The sequence below is a fragment of the Monodon monoceros genome, unplaced genomic scaffold, assembly GCF_005190385.1.
Source record: "Monodon monoceros isolate NGI ecotype Baffin Bay Population unplaced genomic scaffold, NGI_Narwhal_1 Super_Scaffold_22, whole genome shotgun sequence".
Classification (NCBI taxonomy): domain Eukaryota; kingdom Metazoa; phylum Chordata; class Mammalia; order Artiodactyla; family Monodontidae; genus Monodon; species Monodon monoceros.
Window position 1 is genome coordinate 99,612,157 of NW_021703779.1, and position 17,738 is coordinate 99,629,894.

Here is a 17,738-nt window from a genome sequence, read left to right on the forward strand (position 1 = left end):
TCTCTGGTGAAGTATCTGTTCAAGTCTTTTCCCATTAAAACCTTGGGTGGTTGGTTTCTTACAGTTGAGTTTTAAGAGTTCTTGATATATTCTGTAGACAAATCCTTCGTTAGAGATGTGATCTGCAAATATATTCTCCCAGTCTGTAGCTTGTCTTTTTATCTTCTTAACAGGGTTTTTCACAGAGCAAAACTTTTTCATCCTAAGGAAGTTCTATTTATTGATTTTTTTCTTTTATGTATTGTGCTTTTAGTGTCACGTGTAAGAATTCTTCACCTAACCCTAGGTCATGAATATTTTCTGCTATGTTTCATTCTAAAATTTTATAATTTTACATTTAAATCTGTGATCCAATTTGAGTCTTTTTTGTTTTTTTTTTTTTGTTTTTTTTTTTTGCGGTACACGGGCCTCTCACTGTTGTGGCCTCTCCCGTTGCGGAGCACAGGCTCCAGACGCGCAGGCTCAGCGGCCGTGGCTCACAGGCCCAGCCGCTCCGCGGCATGCGGGATGTTCCCGGACTGGGGCACGAACCAGTGTCCCCTGCATCGGCAGGCGGACTCTCAACCACTGCGCCACCAGGGAAGCCCCTGGGTCAATTTTTATGTAAGTTATGAGGTTTTGGTCTAGGTTTATTATATTATACTTCTGCCTATGGATGTCCAATTTCACCAGCACCATTTATTGAAAAAAATAACCATGTTTCTGGGGTCCCATAACCATCGAGGTTCAGTGGTTCACTGGATGGACTCACAAGACTCAATAGCAGGCTTTACTCGCAGCTAAGGTTTATTACATCAAAGGATACAGACCAAAAGTGATAGGAAAAATATATGCGTTCAGTAGAGTTCAGAGAGGTCATCTGAACCGTCTGAAGCCACACAAGGATGTGCTTTCTCTCTATCAGTGAACTACAGGTGTGGAATAACTTTGCCCAGGGAAGCCCGTTCAAGACTCAGGATCTGCGGCTTTTCTGTGTAGGGGAACAGCTCTGTCATGGCAGTCTGGTGAAATTGATCACATAGGCAGAGGCTTGACCTGTATTTATCTGAGTCTTAGCAGAACTCCTTGTGATCCACTTGGAACACAAGAGGATGGGAGGCACTTTTTGTTTTGTGGTCACGCCTTTCCGGTATGTAGGACAGGGAGCATGGGTTGCTAGTACATTTGGCTACTCTTCCTTTCGTTGTCCGTGTAAGTAATAATCTGAATCCAAAAAGGGCTCATTGTGTTTTTATTGGCCATAGGCGTCAGACCTTAGTCTTTCCTCACGCCCCACTGAATTGCTTTTTCATCTTTATAAAAAATCAGTGGGTATATTTATGTGAGTCAATTCTTTTCAACAGCTTTGTTGGGGTATAACTGACATACAGTAAACTGCACATGTTCAAAGCATACAATTAAGTTTTGACATATGTATACACCTATGAAACCATCAGCCCAGTCAAGATGGTGAACATACCGCAAAGTTCCCAAGTGCCCTCTGTAATCCCTCCTTCCCCTCTGTCTCCAGGCAATCACTGATCTGTTTTCTGTCATTTTAGGTTAGTTTGCATTTTTTAGAGTTTATATTCGAATCATACATTGAATCCTACATCTTTTTTCCAGCTTCCTTTGTTGAGCATAATTATTTTGAGATTCACCCATGTTGTTGCATATATCAATAGTTCGTTCCTTTTTTTTTTTTTTTTTGCTGAGTAATATTTCACTGTGTGGGTATATATACAACTAATTGTTTACCCATACACCTGTTGATGGATGTTTGGATTTCCAGTTTTTAGCTATTGCAAGATAAAGCTTTTATGAACATTTGTGTCCAAGACTTTCTATGGATAATGTTTTCTTTTCTCTTGGGTAAGTATCTAGGAGGGGAGTGGCTGAATCATTTCATAGGTGTATGTTAAACTTTTTAAAAAGCTACCAAACTCTTTTACAAAGTGGTACCCTTTATATTACCGCCCGCCGTGTGATAGAGTTCCAGTTTATTGGCATCCTCAGCAACACTTGCTATGACAATTCTTTTTCATTTTACCCATTCAAACTGATGTGTAGTGCTTTTTATTTTGGTTTTACCTCGCATTTACCTAACGATCAGTGATGTTGAAACTCTTTTCATGTGCTTATTTGCCATCTGAATATCTTCTTTGGTGAAGTGTCTACTCAAATCTTTTGCCCATTTAATATTGATTGGGTTGTCTATTTTCTTATTTTTGAGCTTTTAGAGTATTTTATATATTCTGGATACAAATCCTTTATCAGATATATGCTTTGCAAACATGTTCTTCCAGTCTATGAATTGTCATTCTCATTATCTTAACAGCGTTTCTCAAAGAACAAAAGTTTTTAATTTTTGTGAAGTCTAACTTATCAATTTGTTTTTAATGGCTTATGCTTTGGGTGTCATATCTAAGAGATCATTGCCAAACCCAAGGTCATGAGATTTTTCTCCTAAATTTTCTTCAAGAAATTTTGCAGTTTTAGTTTTTATATTTAATACTGTGATCCATTTTGTGTATGGTGCAAGGTATTAATCCAAGTTATTTTTTGCATATGAATATCTAGTATTTCCGGGGCCATTTTCTGAAAAGGTTATTCTTTTTCTAATGAACTGCCTTTACACCTTTGTAAAAAAAAAAAAATCAGTTGTCTATATTTGTGTGAGTATATTTCTGGGCTCTCTGTCCTCTTCCATTAATATATTTTTCTGTTTGGACATCAATCCCACACTGTCTTGATTATAGTGTAGCTTTATAATACTTTTTTTTTTTTTTTTTGCTGCACCACGCACATGGCTTGCAGGATCTTGGTTCCCTGATCAGGGATTGAACCCGAGCCCCGCCAGTGAAAGTGCCAAGTCCTAACCACTGGACTGCCAGGGAATTTCCTATAATACATCTATTCCCTATAATACATCTTAAAATCAGGTAGTGTTAACCTCCCAAATGTGTTCTTTTCTCAAAGTTGCTTTGACAATTCTAGGTCATTTGCATTTACATATGAATTTTAGAATCAGCTTGTGATTTTCTATAAAAATTCCTGCTGGGAATTTGAAAGGGATTATATTGAATTTGTAAATCAATTTGGGAAGAATTGTTATCTCAACAATATGGAGTCTTCTGACCCATGAATAAGGTATACATATCACCATTTAGATTCTATTTAATTTCTCCCAGCAAAGCTTTATAGTTTTCAGCATACAGGTTTTGCACATCTTTTCTTGACCAAATGCTTTGGCCAGAACCTCTAGTACAGTGCTGAATACAGAGAGTGAGAATGGACGTCTTGATTTGTTACTGATCTTCTTATAGGAAAAGCACTCAGTCTTTCACCATTAAGTATGATGTTAGGTATAGGTTCTTCATAGATGCTTTCTATCAGGTTGATGAAGTTCCCTTCTATTCCTAGTTTGCTGAGAGCTATTATCAGTAATGGATGAAAGAGCTGTGAAGTGGAAGCTTTGGACCTCACCCTACCTTAGTCAGAATTGTTCTGTTTTATGTTTTATGCGTGGATATTCTCTGTGAACTTTGTTTGCAAAATGAATTCAACTTCTAATAAGAAAAAAAAGTTTGAATAACACTACTTTATACAATGAGTAAACGTATTAGTCAGGGTACTCCAGAGAAACAGAGCCAGTAGGATAGATAGATGATAGCTAGATAGCTAGCTAGCTAGATAGATAGATAGATAGATAGATAGATGATAGATGTGTGTGTGTGTATAATATAATATAATGAGGAATTGGTTCACAATATTACGGAAGTGAGAAGTCCCAAGATCTGCCATCTGCAAACTGGAGACCCAGGAAAGCCAGTGGTATAATTCTTAGAGAATGGATGAATTCCAGTTCAATTCCGGAGGCCTGACAACCAGGTAAGCCAATGGTGTAAAATCTCAGTACAAGGAAAGAAGATCAATGTCCCAGCTCATTCAGGCAGACAAGAAGCAAAACGGGCGAATTCTTCATTCCACCGTGTGTTCTATCCAGGCCCTCAGTGGATTGGGTGACGCCTGCGTTGGGGAGGGCAGTCTACTTCACTGAGCCCACCAATTCAGATGCTCATCTCACCCGGAAACACCCTCAGAGACACACCCAGAAGTGACGTTTAATCTGGGCACCCCTTAGCCCAGTCAAGTTGACACATAAGTTAACCACCACAGTAAGTTATTGAAAAATTGAATATAAATTTAACTTTTTATTTTCCAGTGAACTAGAAACACATAGGGAAATCTTTTGAAAGAATATTCCTGCATTCTTTGTAAAATCTAGAGGATTCCTAGGCCGTGCTTGAAAACGCTGATTCTGGGAATTCCCTGGCAGTCCAGTGGTTAGGCCTCCACACTTTAACTGCCAAGGGCGCAGGTTCAGTCCCTGGTCGGGGAACTAAGATCCTGCAGTACGTGCGGTGTGGCCAAAAAAACCAAAAGAAAACGAAACAAATGCTGATTCTGCAGCCTCTTAGAAGAAGTAGAGTTGTAAGACTGAGAGGGAACTTTCCAGAGAAGACTGATCTAACCTTCTGCCCCCAGGGATAGTAGTAGTGCTGGGGAGAAGGTGTGGCGAGTCTAGAGAAGGACATTTTCCCATTTCTCTCACTGTTCTATATCTTAGCAACAAGGCATAAGTTCTGCACAGCCTTGGATTCCCTTGGGATTACAGACTGCTTGAGGGCAGGAACTGTATTACTTTCTTTTCTGTAGCTCCTTCAGCTGTCTCTCACAGTTCTTTAAACATCTCATGTGCTAAATGAGTAAATAAATTATAGGTGGGCAGATATCTTTTCCTTCCTACCATCTCTTGCCCCTTACTTTTTGAGCTCACTTGGCCCAGCTCTAGACAGACTTGTGAAGCAGATCAAGTTTGTCTTCGGTGCCCTTTGCCCACCACGCGTTCCTGTCTCCTGAGTGCCCAGTGTGTCCTCCTACTCATGATTGTTTCACTCTCAAATCCCAGAAAGGCCTGTTCTTCACAGGCAGCATCCCATGCCTCATCTGAGCTTCCTCATTATGTGTCCTGTCTTGCTTTCTTTAGCGATTCCACAGAGTTAGGGTCAGGCCACCTAGTGGATGAGGATTACAGAGAAGGGAGCCTTCAAACTCTTGCCTCAGCATACAACTAGGGTATCCATAGCACTTTCCTCCCTCTCTCGTCATCTCCAAGCACCGAGCCCACCCATGGTGGACAGTACTTAACCCACCTCCCAAGCCCCCTTTCCCCTCTCTGAGGACAATTTTGTGTGATCCTGGGGTAGTTTGGTTTTTAAGGGCAGGTAAGCCACAAAATGAGAGAAAGCCCTTCTTGGCTCACCATGTGTCCCACTGCTCAGTGTTCAAAGTTACTGTTTTCCAAGTTGACATATTGAGAAAAGTATAAGCTTCTGCCAGAGCATCCATTTCTCCCCATGTGTGGGTTATCCTGTCCTACCTTGGCTCATAGGAAACAAAGGAAACGAACTATTTTGTTTCAATTAGGGAGAATCAGTATTAAGGGTTTACTCCTTACTTTGTTAAACAAATCATCACCATGTGCCCACTCCATACAAATAGACTATGATAACAGGGACTTCCTTAGATATTGGTTTGTTTTCTGTTTACTCCATCAGCAAAATTCTTCAGGGAAACTTGGAGAACTGTAAATGGCTCACTAACAAAAGCAAACAACACTCAAACATTTAAAATTAGGCAACGTTCAAACCGCCATCCACGCATGTTTCCAGGTTTCATTTAAAAGCAAAACCAACTTGAGTACCAGGTGTGAACTTAAAAGTAATAGGATTGTTATCTTCTAAAACTAAACCTGAGAGGGTGTGCCCATCCGAAGACATAATCTCCCAGTTAGTGTAGCCATCTCGAGAGTCCGAGCCCTTGTTCTATTGGTGTGGCCACAACTACTTGTCTTTTGGGACTAAAATTAGACCTCACCTCCTCCTCCAGGGAGCCGGCCCTCACCCTCAAGTCTGGGTTTGATGCTCTTCTTCTGGGCTCCCTGAGCATCCTGTGCTTACATCTATCAAAGCCCTTATCACACTGGATTGTATGTCTCCCTTATCTGAAGGTAGGGAAGATGTCTTGTTGGTCTTTGTATCCCTGGGGCCAAGCAGTTGCTCAGTAAATGTTTGTTAACTGAAAAAAGTCTCTGCATCATACTTTTGGACCATCTTCAACGATAGCAAATCTTTCTTCTTTTGCTGGAGAATGTGATTTTTGGCAAACAGATGTTATTCGGAAACATGTTGGGCAAATCAGGTATTCATCAAACTCAATAACACTGTCTATTTAAAAATGAGCTGTGATCACAATGTACTGACTACTTTTCTTCTGCGATTCATAAACTGGCTCTGAAAACAATTCCGAAGAAGGAATTGCAAAAGGTTTTGAGCAATAGAAGCTTCCCAGGGCAATATCTTTGAAAGGCTACTCTGGAGCTGGACTGCGTGGGTTCCAGTCCTGCCTCTGCAGCTAAGTTAGCTGTATCGTCTTGGACAAGTTACTCAACCTGTTGTTTCCTCATTTGTAAAATGGGGATAGTACCTCCCACATAGAGTCATTGTGAGGATTAGTTGAGTTAATCACATCAAGTGCTTAGAATATAGGGCCCGGTACATAGTAAGTGCTCACTAAGAGTTGTTATTATCATTGTTATCTTTATGATCATATTGAGGCACTGTATTAGAAAATATTAAAGATAATACTTTTTTAAAAAAGGCCTATCCCTTCCCTCAGGAAGTTCACAGTCTAATGGGAAATACAGACATGTAATTTATGTTATCATACAACTTGATGGGTGCTTTCAGAAATGCCAACTGTCACGATGGCAGGAACAGCTGACATGGGGAAGGGTCTAGTATCGAGAGCATCTCAGTACAGTTCTGTAAGCACCAAATGCCCTCCACTCCATTCAGAACATTGTGTCCTGAGAATAGAAGTGTCAGTACGACCAGATATTGATGTTCATGGTAGTGATGAGAACAGAAGGACCTGAGAGTAGAGATCACACTTTTTTACTTAAAATACCTCCATTTTTTAAAAAAACAAAGGAATGGTATGCGGTGTCAGTTCCTGTGAAAGTATTCAGTGCTCCTTACTTCACTCCGAATAGGAACCTGTCTGGACAGAGAATTCATAGACTCTATCATCAATATGTCTCTCTGTTTAAAAAAAAAAATTGGTTCCAGTTTCAAAAATTAAGATACAGTGTTGCTCTGATCCTGAAAGAATGGAATAATCCTGAAGGATTTGCCATTTTACCAAGAGGGTTTAGAGGTTTACTATGGATTAGAATTGCACCAAAATTTAAGAATAGTAACTTTAAATAATGATATAATTTACACTTGGGGATGCATTGTCTCATTATTGTGTGATTTCTTTCACTGTGCAGAAATTCGTTTTTTCAATTAAAATATTGGTTGCCTTTTTCTAAACCAGAGTTTCCCTCTTTCAGAAATAGTTATAAAAATGACAGTTTATGTTGCAATCAGTTATTTTGTATGATTCATGAAGAAGCACTTTAAAAATAACTTTGTAATAAAGACAGAAAACTGTTTCTTTACAATTGTGATTCATCATAATTACTTTTGAACATTTGGTAAATCCTATTTTGGGTAATTTTTAAGAAGTACTTTAAAACTCTTTCAGAGTCTGTTTAAGGCCCTCCTTTATGAATTCTGCAAAAGCTTCACTTTGCGAAGAAAATGGGCTTGAGGTAATAAGCATAATGTGAGACAATGTGGTTATATGTGTTCCTGCCCTCTCCTCATCTTTTCAGTTTCCCTTCTGAGAAGTTGAAAGTCAAGGGATTATTTTGGGGAATTAAAGTAATTGCAAACAGCAACAGCATGGGCCTGTAACCTTTCCACCATGGCATGTTCTGTGCTTCTGGGCCCAAGGGGCAAGCAAGAGGTGCCAATTCTTAAGAGACCTGTGATGGAGCCACAGACGTGTTTTCTTAAGAAAGGGAGAGAGAATACGGCAGTGGTAACTGGAGCCGAGTGCTATACTTGGCATTTGTTCCAGGTTTGCTTAGTTGAACTGAATTTCCTGCTTATGGACGAGATACCATTCCGAGTTGTACAGAACGAGCACACAGCTGTCATCTTCATCTTGCCCCAAAGGCTATTAACAGTTGGTCCTAAAGTGAAGGAATTTATTCTGTTATATGGATCATGAGTAGAGCAATCATAAAGTGTACTGATGTTGGGAAGAAGATCTGCATTCTGAGCATGTGTACGATTAACACCCTTATTGGACACTAACAATGCTGAGAGTTTCCAACCTCACCTGGAACTTCCTAAGGGTTGTGAAAATGAATTTTTCACCACTACAGCTACTATAATCCCTGGTGCACTTCTTTTTTTTAAAAACATTTCATTTATTTAACTATAGTTGATCTACAGTATTGTGTTAGTTTTAGGTGTGCAGCTTCAGATTCTTTTCCATTATAGGTTATTACAAGATATTTAATATAGTTCCCTGTGCTATACAGTAAATCCTTGTTTATCTATTTTATATACAATGATGTGTATCTGCTAATCCCATACTCCTAATTTATCCCTCCCCCTCCCCTTTCCCCTTTGGTAACCATAGGTTTGTTTTCTATATCTTTGAGTCCATTTCTGTTTGTAAATAAGTTGATTTGTATTAATTTTTTAGATTCCACATATAAGTGATATTATATAATATTTGTCTTTCTCTGCCTGACTTCTTTCACTTAGTATGATAATCTCTAGGTCCATCCATGTTGCTGCAAATGGCGATATTTCATTCTTTCTTACAGCTGAGAAATATTCCATTGTATGTGTGTGTGTGCATCTGTGTGCGTGTGTGTGTGTGTGTACACGCATATATGCCACATCTTCTTTATCCATTCATCTGTCGATGAACACTTAGGTGTCCATGTCTTGGCTATTGTGAGTAGTGCTGCTATAAACATAGGCGTGCATGTATCTTTTCAAATTAGGTTTTGCCCTTTTCCGGATATATGCCCAGGAGTGGGATTGCTGGATCATATGGTAACTCTATTTTTAGTTTTTTAAGGAACCTCCAGACTGTTTTCCATAGTGGCTGTACCAGTTTACATTCTCACCATAGTGTAGGAGGGTTCCCTTTTCTCCACACCCTCTCCAGCATTTATTATTTATAGACTTTTTGATGATGGCCATTCTGACTGGTGTGAGGTGTTACCTCATTGTAGTTTTGATTTGCGTTTCTCTAATAGTTAATGATGTTGAGCATCTCTTCATGTGCCTCTTGGCCATCTGTATGTCTTCTTTGGAGAAATCTCTATTTAGGTTGGACTTAGTGACTTGATTCTCATGCGTAGAATATGACAAAGGTGTTGGGATGTTGGGATGGGACTTCTGTGATTAAGCTACAAAAGATTGTGACTTCCATACTGCTGGCACTCTCTCTTGCCCTCTTACTTACTCTGATGAAGCTTGATGCCATGTTGCGAGATGCTCTGTAGGGAGACCCACGTGCCAGAGACTCAAGGAGGCCTGCAGCCAACAGCTTATGAGGAACTGAATCCTTTGTCCAACAGTCTGTGAAAAATGGAATCCTGCCAACAACCATGTGACTGAACTTGGAAGCAGACCCTTCCCAGTAGAGCCTTCGGATGAGGTGACATCCCTGGCCAGCGCCTTGATTGCGGGCTTGCGAGAGGCCCTGAAGCAGAAGACCCAGCTAAGCCACGCCTGGATTCCTGAAAGTATGTTTTAAGCAGCTAAGTTTTGGGGGTAATTTATTATACTACACAATAACTAATACACCTTCCAAGAGGTAACCACTACCCTAGATGTGCTATCATTCCCATACATATCTTTATATGTATGCTACATTTATATGTATCATTCCCATGTATGCCTACACACACACACACACACACACACACACACACACGTACAATTACTATATATATATATTAATTGTATTACATGTTCTTAAAATCCATATAAATGATATTATAGTATTTGTATCCTTCTGGAATTAGAGTTTCCCTGATTCGTTTTTCCACCGCCACCATTCCATCTTTGCCTCTCTAGGTCTTTCTCTGTGTCTCAGCCTCTGTGAGTTCTAGGCTGCACCCCAGCCCAACCCTTTCTGTCCTGTTCCGTTTACCTGCAGTAGTCCCAAATTGGTGACTTAAGCCTGGTCCCACCTTAGGTGAAGCCCAGCTTCTTCCCATATGGCTCTCTAAACCAAAATGTTGCTCTTCAACATTACATGGGCCTCTAGGCCAACCTGGATCATCACTGGGGTTTTCTTTGATAATGGCGCTTTTTAGAGCAGTGTGCATCTAAAAGTTTAACGTGCATAGGAATTTCCTGAGAACCTTGTTAAAATGTGACTGTGAAGGTCCGGGGAGGGCCTGAGATTCTGCATATCCACAGAGCTTTCAGGTGTTGCTCATGCTGTTGATACATAGACCCCATATTTAGTAACAAGATTCCAGAGGCTAGATGTCTGTCTCTCTCTTTACGAAAATTGTTTTAACTTGACATTTTAATTTTTTTTGAATATTTATTTATTTATTTATTAACATCTTTATTGGAGTATAATTGTCTTACAAGGTGTGTTAGTTTCTGCTTTATTATATTAGATACCAATAAAGGAATTCACAATAGGCTTACCCAAATAATATAAGGAAAGACTTTACTTGGTGTTATTTACCAATGAGAAATCTGTTCATAGTTAAGCTTATTTACTGAAAGTAAACTTTTATTTTTAACTTGAACAAATGCTGACAAATATATATGTAGAAGGTAGGATAAAAGTTGGATATCAGTGGATATCACTTTTTGGGGGATGAACTCTGGAGTGATATCAGTGTTGATAAAATTCCCCTGGGCTTCTAAAAAACAAAAAACCTAAAGAATGAAGAACAGATTCTTTCTTTTTTCCTCCATCCTTTTCTTTCTACTCCTCCCAACTACAGAATAAAATAAGAGAAAATGAACAATTATACAACATTAACCTGCACCAGTGACTTTCTAAATCTAAGAAAATAGTCTTATGTGTGTATATACTATATCTCAACAAGGAGAGAAGAACAATACATTTTCTTTTTGTAACTTGGAACCTTGTGTATCTGATGGCTTCGACCACCTGATGACCGCACCAGCCTTGTCTCTGTTGCCCAACACCACAAATGCTTGCTCCACCCCTCCTTTGACCCTCTCATTCTCTCTTTCTTTCTTTTTGGAGAGGCCATTCTGAGATTTAAATAAAGCTTTCTATTGATACTTAAGAAGACTTTGCACAATTTTCGTTCGACCAAGTAACAGAGACTGGATTTACCCTCTTACTTTAAAGAACCAAAAAACAGGACAAAATGTATAAGCTCTACCTGACTTGGCTCCCTGAACTCTCAGATTGGTGTCCGCAACCCAGGGAGTCTTCCAAGCTCTGCCTCAGCTCCCCTTCCCCATGTCCTATCCTGGAAACTTTCTGAAGGCACTAAGTTGGGTCAAATCTTCCACCTTAAGACGCTGGGAAAAGAAGGGCAAACTAAACCTAAAGCAAGCCAGGAGGAAATGATAAAGATCAGAGTGGAAATTATTGGACTAGACAATAGAAAAAACAATCAAGAAAATCAGTGAAACCAAAAGCTGGTTCTTGGAAAAGATCAACAAAATTGACAAAACTTTAGTTAGATTGACTAAGAAAAAAAGAAGACTCAAATTTCTAGAATCAGAAATGAAAGAGGGGATATTACTACTGACTTTACAGGAATAAAAAAGGATTATGTGGGAACTCTATGAACAATTGTATACCAATAAATTAGATGAAATGGACAAATTCCTAGAGAGACACAAACTACTGAAATTGACCCAAGAAGAAAAAAAAAAACAGTATGAATAGACCTATAACAAGTGACAAGCCTGAATTAGTAATTTTAAACAAAACTGCCCACAAAGAAAACCCCAGGCCCAGACGGTTCACCACTGAATTCTAACAAACATTTAAAGAACTAATACTAACTTTTCTCTTCACCAACTCTTCCAAAAATAGAAAAGGCTGGAACACTTCCCAGTTCATTCTATGGGGCTAATATTACCCTCATACCAAAACCAAAGACATCACAAGGAAAGAAAACTACAGATTATTATCTCTTATGAACATAGGTGCAAAAATCCTTAGCAAAGTGAATCCAACAACATGTAAAAAGAATTATGCACTATGAGAAATGGGATTTATCCTAGGAATACGCAGTCTGTTCAACATCTGAAAGTAAGTTAATGTAATACATCATAATAACTGAATAAAAAACAAAATCACATGATCATCTCAATAGATGCAAAAAAGCATTTGACAAAATCCAACAACCTTTCATGACAGAAACACTCAACAAACTAGGGATGGAAGAGAACTTCCTCAACTTAACAAAGGACTTCTATGAAAAACCCACAGCTAACATCATACTTAATGGTGAAAGCATAGGTGCTTTATACCCTTAAAATTAGGAACAAAACAATGTCTTCAGCTCAACATTTTATTGGAGTTCTATCCAGGGCAATTAGGCCACAGAAAGAAATAAAAGACATCCACACTGGAAAGGGAAAAGTAAAATTATCTCTATTTGCAGATGACATGATCTTGTATGTAGAAAATCTCAAGGAATCCACAAAGAAAACAAAACACCTATTATAACTAATTAAAAAGTTCAGCAAGGTTGCAGAATACAGGATCAATATACAATAATCAACTGTGTATCTGTATACTTACAATGAACAGTCCAAGAAGATTACAAAAGCAATTCCATTTACAGTAGCATCAAAAAGAATAAAATACTTAGGAATAAAGCTAAGTGAAGGAGTGTAAAACTTATACTCTGAAAATTATAAGACACTGTTGAAAGAAATTAATGATCTAAATGGAACACATTCCATGCTCATGGATTGGAAGACTTAATATTGTTAAGGTGGTAATACTTCCCAGATTGATCTATGATTTGATGCAATCCCTATAAGAATCTCAGCTGGCTTCTCTTTAGAAAATGGCAAGCTGATTGTAAAATTCATATGGAATTGTAAGTGACCCAGAATAGCCAAAGCAACCTTGAAAAAGAAGAACAAAGTAGGAGGATTCTCACTTCCCAATTTCAAAATTTACTACAAAGCAATGATAGTCAAGATAGTGTGGAAATGGCATAGAGATAGACATATAAATCAATGGAATAAAATTGAGACTCCAGAAATAAACCCACGTGTCTATGGTCAACTGATTTTTGACAAGAGTGCCAAGTTCATTCAATGGTGAAAGAATAGTTATTTCAAAAAATAATGCTGAGACGACTGGATAACCACATGTAAAAGAATAAAGTTGGACCATGCCCCACACCATATACAAAAATCAACTTTAAATTGATCAAAAACTTAAATATAAGAGCTAAAACTATAAAACTCTTATAAGAAAACACAGGGGTAAATCTTCATGACCTTAGATTTGGCAAAGGATTCTTATTTATTGCACCAAAAGGATGAAAAACAAAAGAGAAAAATAGATAAATTGGACCTCATCAAAATAAAACACTTTTGTGCTTCAAAGGACATTCATGAAAGTGCAAAGACAGCCCACAGGATGGGAGAAAATATTTGCAAATCATTAATCTGATGAGGGGATTGTATCTAGACTATATAAAGAATTTTTACAACTTGATAATAAAAACATAAATAACCCAATTAAAAAATGGGCAAAGGATATGAAATGATTATTTCCCCAAGGAAGATATACAAAATGGCCAATAAGCATATGAAAAGTTTCTCAACATCATCAGGGAAATGCAAATCAAAACCACAATGAACTTCATACCCACTCGGATGGCCATAATAAAAAAGCCAGATACTAGCAAGTATTGACGAGGATGTGGAGAAATCAGAACCCTTGTACATTGTTGGTGGGTATGTAAAATGCCACTTTGGAAAACAGTCTGGTAGTTCCTGAAAAGTTTAAACATAGAGTTACTATATAATCCAACAATTCTCTTCTAAGAATTGAAGAATATCTTCCTTCCAAGAGAAAGGAAAATATATGTCCACAAAAAAAACCCAAACTTGTGGGCTTCCCTGGTGGCGCAGTGGTTGAGTCCGCCTGCCGATGCAGGGGACACGGGTTCGTGCCCCGGTCTGGGAAGATCCCACATGCCGCGGAGCAACTGGGCCCGTGAGCCATGGCCACTGGGCCTGCGCGTCCGGAGCCTGTGCTCCGCAACAGGAGAGGCCACAACAGTGAGAGGCCCGCGTACTGCAAACAAAACAAAACAAAACAAAAACAAACAAACAAACAAAAACTTGTTATAGCAGCATTATTCATAATAACCAAAAGGTGAAAACAACCCAAATGTCCATCAACTGATGAATGTATAAATACAATGTGCTATATCCATACAATGGAATATTATTTGGCCGTAAAAGGAGCAAAGTGCTTACTGATACATGATACAACATGGATTCATCTTGGAAAACATTATACTGAGTCAAAGAAGCCAGTTACAAAAGACCACATATTATAAGATTCCATTTATTTGAAATGTCCAGAATAAAGAAATCTATAGACAGAAAGTAGATTAATAGTGGCTTAGGGCTGGACGGAATAGGGAATAGAAAACTAAAGGGTATAGGATTTCTTTCTGAGGTGAGGAAAGCGTTCTGAAATTGACGATGGTCGCACATGTCTGCGAGTATACTAAAAACCATTGAATCGTACACTTGAAATGGATGAGTGTGAATTATAATTATTATAATGTGTATGGTATATGAATTATATCTCAATAAAGTTGTTTTACAAATAAGCTGGTCATTCATAGGGCTCTTCTTGTTTGCTTTCCATCTCTCTGGGATCACTGTCCTTTGTTGCCTAATATATAGTGTCTTGAAAATTGTTGCTTCATATTGTTTGGCTTTTTTTTTTTTTTTTGGTTGTTTCATGCAGGAGGGTACATACAATTTCTACCACATCATCTTAGCCAGAAGTAGCAGTCTCCCTATTTTTTTAATTGCACAAACTGAGGCCAAAAGCAGCTAACTGGCTCACCAAAGTTCACGCTAGTTAGTGGCAGAGTCAGGCCTATAACCAGGATTTCCTGATCTGTAGTCCGAAGTTGAAACAGGATTGCTTCTTGCCTATCCAGGTTCTGGGGCAACTTGAGAGCTGAAGGTTAGTTAACCAGTCATAGACGAAGTGAATGTCCGGGGCTTGAGGATCCCTGAAAGGTCCAGATCAGTTCTCTGCCTTCTCCTCAATTCGCAGGTGTTTACTGCACACCTGTGCGCATTACCTTTTGGGAGACATTCCTGGGGACAGAAAAGCAGGTGCTACCATCTCTGGCAACAAGAAGCTCACCATCTATTTGGGAGAAAAGGCTGCACATGAAACATCTCTATGACTCAAGCATATTTACCTATAATATAATGAATGACTCACTCAACTGTGCAGCCAAGAGAGGCAGGAGGGGTCACAGTGTGCAGGCTTTTCTCATGAAAGGCTTCCAACTTGAATTTCAAAAGATGGCAGCATCCCCTGACTGAGTGAGGGCAGTAAAGGCAGGATGTCGTCTTCACAGGGTGTGTGTTAAAGTGCACCTGAGGCCTCAGAGGGTCCTTGGCTATAAGAAAAGCCCGTCTTGGGGTTGGGGAAGAAAGAGGAAGTTGTCCTAGCCTGAGGGCAGACCTGGGGGATTTGATGGAAGTCCTGTGGTGAAAAGGGTGACTAACAGGTCAGCTCCTTTGCCTACAGCAAAATCAAATGCTCCCAGGCAGACAGGTTTTGTTGTTGTTTTTTTTTAAACACCTTGAATTATGGAGGACACTAGAAATAGTACTTTTTTACAGAGTAAGGGCTTCCCACCAGCATAGTCACTTCGAGGTTTTTTTGTTTTGTTTTGTTTTTTTTAAGGCTGTGTTGGGTCTTCGTTTCTGTGCGAGGGCTTTCTCTAGTTGTGGCAAGCGGGGGCCACTCTTCATCGCGGTGCACGGACCTCTCACTATCGCGGCCTCTCTTGTTGCGGAGCACAGGCTCCAGACGCGCAGGCTCAGTAATTGTGGCTCACGGGCCTAGTTGCTCCACGGCATGTGGGATCTTCCCAGACCAGGGCTCGAACCCGTGTCCCCTGCATTGGCAGGCAGATTCTCAACCACTGCGCCACCAGGGAAGCCCCAGACAGTTTTTTTTATAGGAAAACAAGTGTCTTCTCAGGTCATGAAAAAGCTGGGTTGTCCACTTGAAATTACAGGACAAATGTTCCAGACCCTAGCTATTCAGTCATTCACTGAGCATGTACTGAGCACCTACTATATACTGGGAGTTGTGTTAGGGGCTGGGGATTGACAGGTGCCCAAGACTCGTGGCTTGCCCTAGCTCATGGTCTAGAGGGGAAGACACTTGGGCAATGATAACAGATTTCCTTAAGGAAAGGTGTTCTCTTTCCCCACCCTACGCGCTGTTAGTCAACAGAAGTGACCACGTCTTTTCCCTTTGCAGATCCATCATCAGGGTCGGGGGAACGGGGGAGGGACCCAAGGCCACAACAGCTGGAAGAGGTTTTCACTTCCTGCCGGGCATGGCAGGGCACACTCCCTGAAGACCAGTCCAGAGCTCTCCTTTACAGCCCGGCCCCCAGCTCACCGCCTCCGGGAAGCCTTCTCTTCTGCATCTGCTGCCCCTGCTCCCCCCACAGGCTCTCCTGGTTGCGCTGAGATGTGTGGACATTGTTTGGCTTCCCTAGAGAAGCACAGGCCCTTCAGGGGGACGGTCCAGATCTTCTTCAAGTTTGTGACCCCCATGGTGTCTGCACAGGTAGGTGTTTGCTGACTGAATCACGAGGGCTTTGGAATCCCTCTTCTCACCATCAGTGGCGCTTCTCTTCTACCTGCCCAGGGCCTGTCTACAGAGGGCCTTCCCATCCTCTTCCTGTCTCTTTGGCTCCTCTGCAGGGCCTCCCGGGAGGTTTCCGCTCCCACGGCCGCCTGTGATGCTTGTGGTGCTGTGATGGCGGATACAAGGAGGGACTGCGCCGCCCCCCCCCCCGGGTGGGCCCGCCCCCCCCCCCACCCACACAGGGAGTGACTCGTCCTGTCCCTGGCCTCCTAGACCGCCGTGTCACAGCCAGACCGGGCTTTGGGTGCTCACCAAAGAGAAGCACCCACACAGGGGTGCCATCTGCCTACAGGAGCCAAAGCCCTGGGGTGAAGAGCACAGGGTCCTCAGGCCCAGCACCTCCTGCTGTTCGTGGAAGCCACGGGAGGGGCAGGGGACCGGCAGGAGTGCCGGGGTCTCAGGACTTGACCTTGCTTGCACATCCCAAGGGGGTCACTGCACAGGCCTGTGACCCGGAGCCCCTGGGCGTGGCGTGGAGTATCAGGGCTCCATCCCTCCTGTTGAGCAGGAGCTGCAGCCCTGCCGGATCCTGGTCCCGGCTGAGCTGGCACCGACAAAGGCCCCCTTTCACTCACAGGCTCCCCTAGCTTGTGGGGTTTGAAGCAAGTATAATTTTGTCATCTCACGGTTGGGGTGCAGGGCCCTGCCACTCACAGACACTGCTCCTTTACCGTGTCCTCCATGCCTCAGGATAGGCATAGTGCATGGTGGGCTTTTTCCATAAACTGTAAATTCACCTTCTTCATTCATTTTCCCTCTTCCTGCTGATTTTATAACAGAAAATCGCACCTCCCCCCACCAAAAAAAAAGTCTTAGCAGTACAAGTGTCTGAGAGAAAACCAAACATACCCGTGCATTTTAGTCGGCAG